Genomic DNA, 12041 nt, shown 5'->3' with positions numbered 1-12041 from the left:
GCGTGCATAGTATGGCCTTTATGGTGGTAGCTAATTCCCATGGTGAGGAATTAGTGAGTGAGTTATTGTGGATTGTTGTTGATGTTTGCATGCTAGGTGATTTAGCGTGCATAGCATAGCCCTTGGGGTGGTAGCTAATTCCCATGGTGAGGAATTAGTGAGTGAGTCACTAGGTCTCAAATGAGTGGGACTAGTGAGCTTGGTAGCCGTATCTGGGTTTGATCGGTGAGGTTGAACTATGTGTTCACGAATAGTCGGTACCGCATGCATGGAGTCTCATTGCATAATGTATGTATGGCGTATAATATGAATGGATGTATTCCAATATTATACGTGTGTTTTGTGTTGGGTTGAGTATGATTATGATTTTGAGTTGATGTTGCCGTTGCTGAATGTGTGATCTGATTTGGGTGATGAAATGTGTTAAATTACTTAGCATTACATGATAATTTATAATGCTTATTATATCGATTGAGGAACTCACCCTTACAACTATGTTTCAGGTAACGAGCAGTGATTGAGTAGAAGCTAGTGCTTGGAGTCTAGTGTAGTTCCTTAGTGGGTCATGCTCTGGTAGATGTAACATCGGGACGGGATGTTTACTTTGTTTTCAATTGTGGTTGTTGAACAGTTTTACATGTAATGTGATTACATGGTTTGCATGATTGATTAGATCTCTATCCGCTGCGAATTGTGCAATGTTTTATTTTGATTAATAAATGAGCATGACAAGTTATTATGGTGAATGGTGTGAAGTGTCAAGTGTGACACCCTTAAATTGCATATCTACTCTGATTTATATTTTGTTGAATTAATTGATTATTGGGGTATTTTAGAAGGGTGTTACATTAGTGGTATCAGAGCATAGTCGGTCGAGTCGAGTCGTAATTATTCTGTTTCCCTGTACGTGATAGGTGTTGTGTAACCCTATCAGTACTTATTGTTTTAGCTTGTTGGGTTTTCAGAATAGAGATGGCTGGAAGAGGTAGAGATGATGCTGCGATTGCTGAGGCTCTGGGTATGCTAGCTGGAGTACTTGGAGGAAATCCGAATGTTGTGGGATTGGGAGCTGCTCGTCAACTGAGTGAGTTCCAGAAGAACAATCCTCCAATGTTCAAGGGAGCATACGATCCAGATGGTGCTCAGAAGTGGTTGAAGGAGAGCGAGAGGATCTTCCGAGTGACTGAGTGTGCCAATAACCAGAAGGTCAGGTTCGGTACGCATATGCTGTCTGAGGAAGCAGATGATTGGTGGGTTGCTCCTCGCACTGAGTTGGAAGCTGCTGGGAGTGCTGAGATCACTTGGGCGGTGTTCAGAGAGAGATTCCTGAGGAAGTACTTTCCAGAGGATGTCAGAGGAAAGAAAGAGATAGAGTTCTTAGAATTGAAGCAGGACAACCGGTCTGTTACTGAGTATGCTGCTAAGTTCACAGAGCTGTCGAAGTATTAACCTCCCTATGATGAGGCAGTAGCAGATGGGGCAGAGTTGTTTATGCTGTTAGCGACTTTGGAGGCTAAAGATAAACTGGTGATTTGCGATCTAGCCGTGGTGTGTGATTTTCCTGATGTGTTTCCTGAAGAAGTGAATGAATTACCGCCAGAGCGTGAAGTTGAGTTCTCGATTGATTTGGTACCTGGTACTAGGCCGATGTCGATGGCTCCGTACCGTATGTCTGCTGTTGAGTTAGCTGAATTGAAGAGTCAGCTGGAAGATCTGTTGGATAAGAAATTTATTCGTCCGAGTGTGTCACCGTGGGGCGCACTAGTGTTATTGGTTAAGAAGAAAGAAGGTACTATGAGGTTGTGTGTGGACTATAGGCAACTGAATAAAGTGATGATCAAGAATCGGTATCCTTTGCCGAGGATTGATGATTTGATGGATCAGTTGGTTGGTGCGAGTGTGTTCAGCAAAATAGATTTGAGATCGGGGTATCATCAGATACGTGTGAAAACTGAGGATATTCAGAAGACTGCTTTCAGAACAAGGTATGGACATTATGAGTATTCTGTAATGCCTTTTGGTGTGACGAATGCGCCTGGGGTATTTATGGAGTATATGAATAGGATTTTCCATCCGTACCTAGACAAGTTTGTTGTGGTGTTTATTGACGATATTTTGGTGTATTCGAAATCTGAAGAGGAGCATGCTGAACATTTGAGAGTGGTTTTAGGAGTTCTACGAGAAAAGAAGTTATTTGCTAAACTGTCTAAGTGTGAATTTTGGTTAGAAGAGGTTAGTTTTCTTGGTCATGTGATTTCAAGAGGTGGTATTGCTGTTGATCCTTCTAAGATAGAAGCGGTATCTAAGTGGGAAGCTCCGAAGTCAGTTTCTGAGATAAGGAGTTTTCTTGGACTTGCAGGCTATTATAGGAAATTCATTGAGGGATTTTCTAAGTTGGCGTTACCGTTGACGATGTTGACTAGAAAGGGGCAAGCGTTTGTTTGGGACTCAAAATGTGAAGAAGGTTTTCAAGAGTTAAAGAGAAGGTTAACTACTGCTCCTATTCTGATATTACCAAGTCCATCGGAACCATTTGAGGTTTACTGTGATGCTTCATTGTTGGGTTTGGGTGGTGTTTTGATGCAGAATAAGCAGGTTGTAGCTTATGCTTCGAGACAACGGAAGGTTCATGAGAGGAACTATCCGACACACGATTTAGAGTTGGCAGCTGTGGTATTTGTTCTGAAGTTATGGAGGCATTACTTGTACGGGTCAAGATTTGAGGTTTTCAGCGACCATAAAAGTTTAAAGTATTTGTTTGATCAGAAAGAGCTGAATATGAGACAGAGGAGATGGTTAGAGTTTCTGAAGGATTATGACTTTGGTTTGAATTACCATCCGGGTAAAGCAAACGTAGTGGCTGATGCATTGAGTCGGAAATCATTGCATATGTCTATGTTAATGATTAAGGAATTGGATTTAATTGAGCAGTTTAGAGACTTGAGTTTGGTGTGTGAAAGTACTCACAATAGTGTTAAATTGGGAATGTTGAAGTTAACGAGTGGTATTCTGGATGAGATTAGAGAGGGTCAGAAATCCGATGTGCTTTTGGTTGATAAGTTGACTCTAGTGAATCAAGGTCAAGGTGGTGAATTCAGAGTTGATGAGAATGGTGTTTTGAAATTTGGTAATCGGGTGTGTATTCCGGATGTTACCGAACTTAAGAAGAGTATTCTTGAGGAAGGACATCGTAGTGGCCTGAGTATTCATCCTGGGGCTACGAAGATGTATCATGATTTGAAAAAGTTATTTTGGTGGCCGGGAATGAAAAGGGAAATTGCGAGTTTTGTTTATTCTTGTTTGACTTGTCAGAAGTCAAAGATTGAGCATCAGAAGCCGTCTGGGCTAATGCAACCGTTGGCTATTCCAGAGTGGAAGTGGGATAGTATCAGTATGGATTTTGTTTCTGGTTTACCGAGGACAATTAAGAATTTTGAAGCCATTTGGGGGATTGTTGACAGATTGACAAAATCGGCTCATTTCATTCCGATCAGAATGGATTATCCGTTAGAGAGATTAGCTGAGTTGTATATTGAGAAAATTGTAAGTTTGCATGGTATTCCGTCGAGTATTGTTTCGGACAGAGATCCTAGGTTTACATCGAAGTTCTGGGAAGGTTTGCAGAGGGCTTTGGGAACTAAGCTGAGATTGAGTTCTGCATATCATCCGCAGACTGATGGTCAGACTGAGAGGACGATTCAGTCACTGGAGGATCTTTTGAGGGCTTGTGTTTTGGAGAAGGGAGGTGCTTGTGATTGTTATTTACCTTTGATTGAGTTTACCTACAACAATAGTTTTCATTCGAGCATTGGTATGGCACCGTTTGAAGCTTTGTATGGTAGGAGATGTCAGACACCTTTATGTTGGTATGAGTCCGGTGAGAGTGCTGTGGTTGGACCGGAGATTGTTCAACAAACTACGGAAAAGATTAAGATGATTCAAGAGAAGATGAGGATTGCTCAGAGTCGCCAGAAGAGTTATCACGACAAGAGAAGGAAGTCACTTGAGTTTCAAGAGGGAGATCATGTGTTTCTTCGTGTTACTCCGATAACTGGGGTTGGTCGAGCTTTGAAGTCGAAGAAGTTGACACCTCGATTTATTGGTCCTTATCAGATTTTAGAGAGGATAGGGGAGGTAGCCTATCGTATCGCTTTACCGCCGTCACTTGCGAATTTGCATGAGGTTTTTCATGTGTCTCAGTTGAGGAGGTACATTCCTGATCCGTCGCATGTGGTCCAAGTAGATGATGTACAGGTGAGAGATAACCTGACTGTTGAAACATCGCCTATGAGGATCGAGGATCGAGAGTTGAAGCAGTTGCGGGGTAAAGAGATTGCTTTGGTAAAGGTAGCTTGGGGAGGACCAGCAGGTGGCAATGTGACTTGGGAACTTGAGAGTCAGATGAAGGAGTCTTATCCTGAGTTATTCGCTTGAGGTATGTTTTCGAGGACGAAAACTCTTTTAGTGGGGGAGAGTTGTAACACCCCGATAAAATATGATAATTATTTAATTTAAGTTAATAGTATATTTATTAATTTAATTAAATAATTGGATTATTATTGGATTATTATTATTGGAATAATAAAGTTGGAATATATATAAAGAGTTCCATTTGGTAAAAAGGGTTTTTTTTCACGTGAAAACCAGAGCAGCGACAGAAAGTGAGAAAAGGGCAAAGAGGAAGAGCAAGAGAACAAGGGTTGAAGAAGGGAAAAGCTTGAAGCTAAAGGATTCGCCGGATTAACTCAGGTAAGGGGGGTTTATCGTCGTTTAATGGGTATTATGGGTTAACATGTAATGGGTAGTAATAAGCCATTGAATTGACCCTAATTGGGATGAGGAATGCTGTAAATGATGATGAATAAGTTATGTTAAAACTGTAATTGAATCTATATGTGGGTGAATCGTAAATTTCTGGACGTGTAGCTTTTTACGGAATTGAAATCGGAGGTCCGGAAGTCCTCCGACGGCGAAAAATGCGGGGGATTCTGCATTCTGTTCGTGTTAGCGCAGGAACAACTTTCTGTCTTGCGTTAACCGGTTAACCCAGGGTGTTAACCGGTTAACACTGTTATGAATTATGAGAAATTGCTGTCTGTCTTGCGTTAACCGGTTAACCCAGGGTGTTAACCGGTTAACACTGTTAAAATTGCCAGAAAGCGTGTTCTGTGTTGCGTTAACCGGTTAACCCAGGGCGTTAACCGGTTAACACTGTTTGAAAAGTGGAAAATTGATATTCAAATATTGTGTACATATTTGACGTTTGGCCTATATTGGTGTACGATATAGTAGGGATCATTTCCCGTTGTTGTGAGCAGTATAGGTATTAGTAGAGTGTGCTAATACTGTGATTTATTATTTGGCATGATATGAATATGATTTTGTGATAAATATGCTGATGATGTATGATGGTATGCATAATGCTGTGAATGTATATGTTATGTATGCAATTGTGAATGGACTGTTTATGGCTTAGAGTGTGAGCATATGTCCATTGTGGATTGTTGTTGATGGTTGCATGCTAGGTGATTTAGCGTGCATAGTATGGCCTTTATGGTGGTAGCTAATTCCCATGGTGAGGAATTAGTGAGTGAGTTATTGTGGATTGTTGTTGATGTTTGCATGCTAGGTGATTTAGCGTGCATAGCATAGCCCTTGGGGTGGTAGCTAATTCCCATGGTGAGGAATTAGTGAGTGAGTCACTAGGTCTCAAATGAGTGGGACTAGTGAGCTTGGTAGCCGTATCTGGGTTTGATCGGTGAGGTTGAACTATGTGTTCACGAATAGTCGGTACCGCATGCATGGAGTCTCATTGCATAATGTATGTATGGCGTATAATATGAATGGATGTATTCCAATATTATACGTGTGTTTTGTGTTGGGTTGAGTATGATTATGATTTTGAGTTGATGTTGCCGTTGCTGAATGTGTGATCTGATTTGGGTGATGAAATGTGTTAAATTACTTAGCATTACATGATAATTTATAATGCTTATTATATCGATTGAGGAACTCACCCTTACAACTATGTTTCAGGTAACGAGCAGTGATTGAGTAGAAGCTAGTGCTTGGAGTCTAGTGTAGTTCCTTAGTGGGTCATGCTCTGGTAGATGTAACATCGGGACGGGATGTTTACTTTGTTTTCAATTGTGGTTGTTGAACAGTTTTACATGTAATGTGATTACATGGTTTGCATGATTGATTAGATCTCTATCCGCTGCGAATTGTGCAATGTTTTATTTTGATTAATAAATGAGCATGACAAGTTATTATGGTGAATGGTGTGAAGTGTCAAGTGTGACACCCTTAAATTGCATATCTACTCTGATTTATATTTTGTTGAATTAATTGATTATTGGGGTATTTTAGAAGGGTGTTACACTTCTCCCCAGATTCCAAGATCTCATCTAACATATCAGAACCATTATTCAACTTATGTATGAATTTTGTCATATTGTCAAGTTTGGACTTTAACAATGTGACTTCCTTCTAGACCTACAATGGTTGAGCCAAGCTTCTATTTTTCTAGAAGTAAAGCACTTATAGTCTCCATTTATTTCTCTTATCTCAAGAAAGTTTCCTTCCACTGAGTGAGCAAAAGTATGTATGTTTTAACTAGTTCTTTTACAAAGATATCTTCATCACTAGACTCACTACCAGAATCATATTTTCTAGTGAAAGCTATCACTTTGTTACCTATCTCTTATTCACTCTCATAGTCAGATTCAGACCTAGTGATTGACAATCCCTTTTTATATTTATTTAGAAAAGTAGGACATTTATTTTTAATGTGACCAAATCCTTCACATTCATAACATTGCATTCCTTTTCCTCTATCCAGGGGACTGATGTTTGACATCTTATCTGGGACACTTGTCCTCCATTTTTTGTCCAGTTTCTTCATGGAGTTCTTAAACTTTCTACCAAGAAGTTCTATAGAATCTAATAGACTTTCTTGATTGTCACCTTGATCTTCATATTCTTTAGTGTTGGATACCAAAATTATACTTTTCTTCTTCTTTTCAGACCTGTCACTTAAAGCCATCTCAAAGGTTTATAAAGAACCAATGAGTTCATCAACTTTGATGATGCTTAAGTCTTGGGCTTCTTCAATAGTTGTGACCTTCATATAAAACTTCTTATATAGATACATGAGGATTTTTTGGCCATATTTTCTTCATACATCTTCTCTCTTAATGCAAAAGTGTTGGCAATGTCACACAGTCTGATGTTGAATTCAGAGATGGATTCATCTTCATTCATTTCCAGATTCTCAAATTTTGTAGTGAGGAGATGAAGCCTTGACATTATAACCATGGACGTGACTTCATGAGAACTGTTGAGAATATGCCAAGCTTTTATGGATTCAGCACATAAATATGAATATGTTATTGTCCACAACATTGAAAATGGCATTAAAGACCTGAGTTTCCAATAGCTTCATCATCTTCAGCATTTCTCCAATCACCTTCAGGATTTAATGTTGACGTACCATCTTGAGAAGTAATCACAAGATGTTTCCAAACTTTTATAACAACTTTCCAATTTTTGTTGTCCATGGATTTGAGAAAAGAAACCATCTTAGCTTTCCAATAATCATAGTTGGTGTCATCCAAGACAGGTGGTATATTGACAAATCCTACAAACTTAGTGTTATCCATTTGAACAGAAAATATCTTCTCTAGAGCTCACTCAAACAAAATAGGATGTCTGCTTTGATGCCAATTGAAATTATGTTCTTAAGGGGACATATGTTGGACCATATGCATAAGCCAACATGTTCAACATATTAAACCAGAATTGACAGATAATTAACAAACAAGATGATAAATCATAAAGTAATAAAAGAACAAAAAGAATTGGTGATCCAGTTCAGTGCCAACAACACCTACTTCTAGGGGGATTCCACCCCAAGAAAGGAAATCCACTCATCAATATAATTAGTACAAAGTGTCTTAGATGAACAACCTATTGTCCAATGCCTTTCTTCTTAATTCTACCTAGTGTATTTCTATTTAGGCTCCCTTAAATATGAGAACCTCTCTCACTTTCTCTCAATCACTAACCCTAGTGATCACTATAATAATCATAATATTGAATGTTGAATTACAACTCAACTAACAGACTAAACTTGATGCCTTTAGATATCAATGCAGTCGCTAGAGTGCTGCACAAACAACAACACAAACAAAAAACTCTAAAATAGAAAACCTAACACGATGATCTTCAATACATGCACACCCTTCAAACATTAGGTTTGAGTCTCCTTAAATAGCAATGCAATATACTGGAATTTTCTCCAATAGAAAATTTATTTGAGATCACATCCAAATTTGTAGAGGATTCAGTTAAGATTTGTTTTTCAAAAACCTCCACCAAGAAGATTTGGTTTGAATTTAAATTTAAAATATCTAATTAGTTAGATTTGATATGATCCTTGTAAATTGTCAAATAAATCTAATTAATGCATTGCAAAAATATAGCAACAAAACTTTGTTGCACACATCTAGAAAATACGCTCAGAACAACAACAACAACATTGGCCTGTTGACAAGGGCTAGATGTTGCACACATGCTAGAACATCATGTCCCACATATGCCCTTTATTCACCAAGACATCTTGCACTCATTCTGGAACATCAGATCCCATATATGTCATTTCTTCACCAATACATCTTATACACTCCATATTGTTTTGCAGAATACATCCAATCCAAAAGGAACAACATATTAATTCAACAAGACTAGTACACTTGCTAGAACCATCATCAATGGTTTAAGAGTGAGTGTGCATGTAAGGTTAACACCAACTCACAAATTAGAAAATTCAAATATTTGGAACTTGAAAGTATGTAAAGAATTGTACATTGGTGTGACGTGAAGTCACACTTATATAAGGATAAGAATTAGAACTTGTGGAACTATGTGTTTGCAGGTAGAATCATAAAGTGATATAAAGCTTACAGATAAGAAAGATATGTTTAACCCGAATAATGTCATGGTTTTAAGGATGACAACACCAAAAGCTATAACAACTCTTGAAGTGGTTTTGATGAAAACAACGCATGAAGATAAATGGGCTATTTCAAGTGGTAAAAGATGCACAAAGTGGTTGATCAAGCTATTCCTCTGAATCTAGATAAAGAATTAGGGTTTATGACCACTATTGATATCATTACTTTCTGTTGATGATGAATACCTTGAAGATATCTCAAACCTCAATAATATTCAAGTGAAGTGCTCATATGATTGGTATATCCGACAAAAGGCCTTGAAGCTTCAGACTGTGAAAGAGAGGAAATGTTAAAAGATCGACGAATAGTATCTGTGTGAGTGATTAGTGTATTGTAAATAAACAAGGGTGTTTTTGTAAGTAGTATGGCTAACGCATACACACACACACATACATACACACATACGCACACACAAAAAAAACATACATACATACACACGTGCACACACACACACACACACACATACGCACACACACACACACACACAAAACACACACACGCCCTCAAAAGTATTTTTGAAGTCTCTCTTTTTCAAATAAAATTACCAAAAATGTTTTTAGAGCCTAGCCATTTGATTTGGGAACTGTCAAATTGAATATGATAAGTTTTTTGAACTGTCTATTTGATTAGAAAAAATATCTAATCGGTTAGATGAGGGAAAACCAAGTCTATAATCAATTATGACAATGCTTAATCAATATTAATGACTCTCTATCAAAACAATCCAATTTGGACAACAATAACCGATTATTGTAAGTACCTAACTGGTTAGCTAATAGAATTGGTCATTTATTTTGTTGATGGATTGGTTCCTAAAATAAACCATCTATTGGCCAATAAATATAGGACTTCCCTTTCATTACATGTTATCCAGAAAAATGTGAATAACCTCACCTTTTTCTTTCTCTTAATCTATATTATTTTTTTTCTCAAACATCTTTAGCCATAGTGCTTTAAGAGCGTTCTTGAGTTTAGTGAGGAAATTTTTACGGGTGAAACGCATTATTGTAAATTTACCAAAAGTTTTTCTTCCTCTTGAGTAAATTATTCTTTCTTAGGAAGTAATCTTTTTGGTTTGGAGCTCAACCTGTATAAAAGCTCTTTAAAGGATTAGTATAAGTCAATGTTTGGTTCGTGAGCATCATCCACAGAAGAAAATCTCTCTTTTTGGGTTTATGAATAATAAATAGAGAAAAATCTTCACAACGGCTCTTGAGCTCAACCCGCTTAAAAGCTCTATTGGTTCGAAATTAGCATGGTATAAAACCTCACTCGGTTTATGAGTTCAACCTTTGTAAAAACTCAGTAGGTTCGAGATCAGACCTACAAAAATCTCGGTTCGACTTGTAGTTAGTCCGTGTAAAACCTCGATTTGGTTCGAAGGATAACCAACTCAAAAACTCCAACTTGGTTCGAGATCAGCCTATGCAAAATATCAGTTTGGCATAGAGACAAATTGCTTGAATCTCTATTCGTTATTTGACATAAAGATTAATTGTTTCATGCTACAGTTCGTTGTTTGGTTGGAAGTTAGTCCGAAATTTCATTTTTCTTAAATATGGGGGTTTGCGGGCTTAACCTTCTAAAAACTCTCAAGTATTATTAGATACTCTCAAGATCAGTTTGTTGGAGAGAGGAGTAAATCACTTCTTTAAAACTGGACATCTATTTATCTATGGTGTTATATCTCTCTTCCCTTAACACTTTTACTTTCCACTTATTTTCTTTATCCTTAGTTTTCGGTGCATGTCTATACGCTTTTGATTTGAATTTCTTCTTTTAACTTAAATTATCATTTTCCAAATCTCTACGATTCCCCCGCTTATATATAGAGTTATATCTTCAATAGAAGTGTCCCCGGTAAATGTAACGGCAAGTGTGAGGTACCGTAGAATGGACCCCAACAGTTGAAATGAAATGGTGTTTTGCTTCGGTGAGAGATCTCCAACTAGGGCAGACAAGTTTGTCCTCTTGATAGGAGAGACTTTTGGATTGGCCCCTTGAATTTGGCAGGTCTTATTGTGCAATTTGATTAGCCCGGAAACATTAGAAAAAATGTATAATGATTTTTTAATATTATAAGATGGCAAATGATACAAGTGCATGTATTGAAAATTACACTGAACTATTATGCAAAAGCTACCATTTGAAACTAGAATGATTTTTTCAAATCCACCTTGATTATAAAGATGCATATCATACATAAATAAAGCTGATCTTGAATGAGTGTGATAGTAAATGAATAGGACATATTATGACAAGGCAGTGAATGCACATGAGATCAAAACTCTAGATTGAAGAGTAGGATCCTGATATGATGATAAAGAACAGCAAGAGACAAAATGTCTAAGGAAAAGTCAGAAATAAGAAAAATAGAAGGAATAGCTTTTTCTAAAGAGAAAAGTAGGAGAACTCTTAAACCAAGATAGCCATGAATACATTTCAGGAATCTCTGATATCACACGGTTCTAGTTGAGAAGCCTTTATCTCATAAATAACCATATAAATAAAGGTGAAAGTAATGTGAGAAGAAAACTAGAGTGTAAATGGGGCCTGCCAAATTAAAGCACCCTACTGACCCACAAGGCCATAATAGTTTCATATTATGATAGGCTCAAATGACATGTTATTGGTTATTGACATGTAGGATATGGTAATAATAAAGTTATGTCTAGGATGCCTATTTTTTTAAACTTTGGACCACTCTTTCTTACAAACTAGGAGTGTACTCATCTTGGATTGAGTCACGAATCATCAATTTCGTATATATGGGCAGAAATATTTATTTTTTCTTATTAATTCTATTAAATAAATATGATATTTGTGTCTGTCAAATATTTCTGTGGGTATTATCAAATAGATAATATATAGATTTGGAAATATTTACGGATAGATGTAAATATGTATATTATGTTTTTAAAATGAATTAATATAATGTTTGGTTATGTATGTAGATCATGTGGTTCATTTTAGTCTTGTATATTTTAAAAAATAAATTATTTGAGGTTTATTTTAGTCTCATATCTT

This window comes from Lathyrus oleraceus, chromosome 4 (assembly GCF_024323335.1).
Source record: "Lathyrus oleraceus cultivar Zhongwan6 chromosome 4, CAAS_Psat_ZW6_1.0, whole genome shotgun sequence".
In the NCBI taxonomy this organism is placed as follows: domain Eukaryota; kingdom Viridiplantae; phylum Streptophyta; class Magnoliopsida; order Fabales; family Fabaceae; genus Lathyrus; species Lathyrus oleraceus.
Note: the sequence above shows the minus strand (reverse complement) of the source record.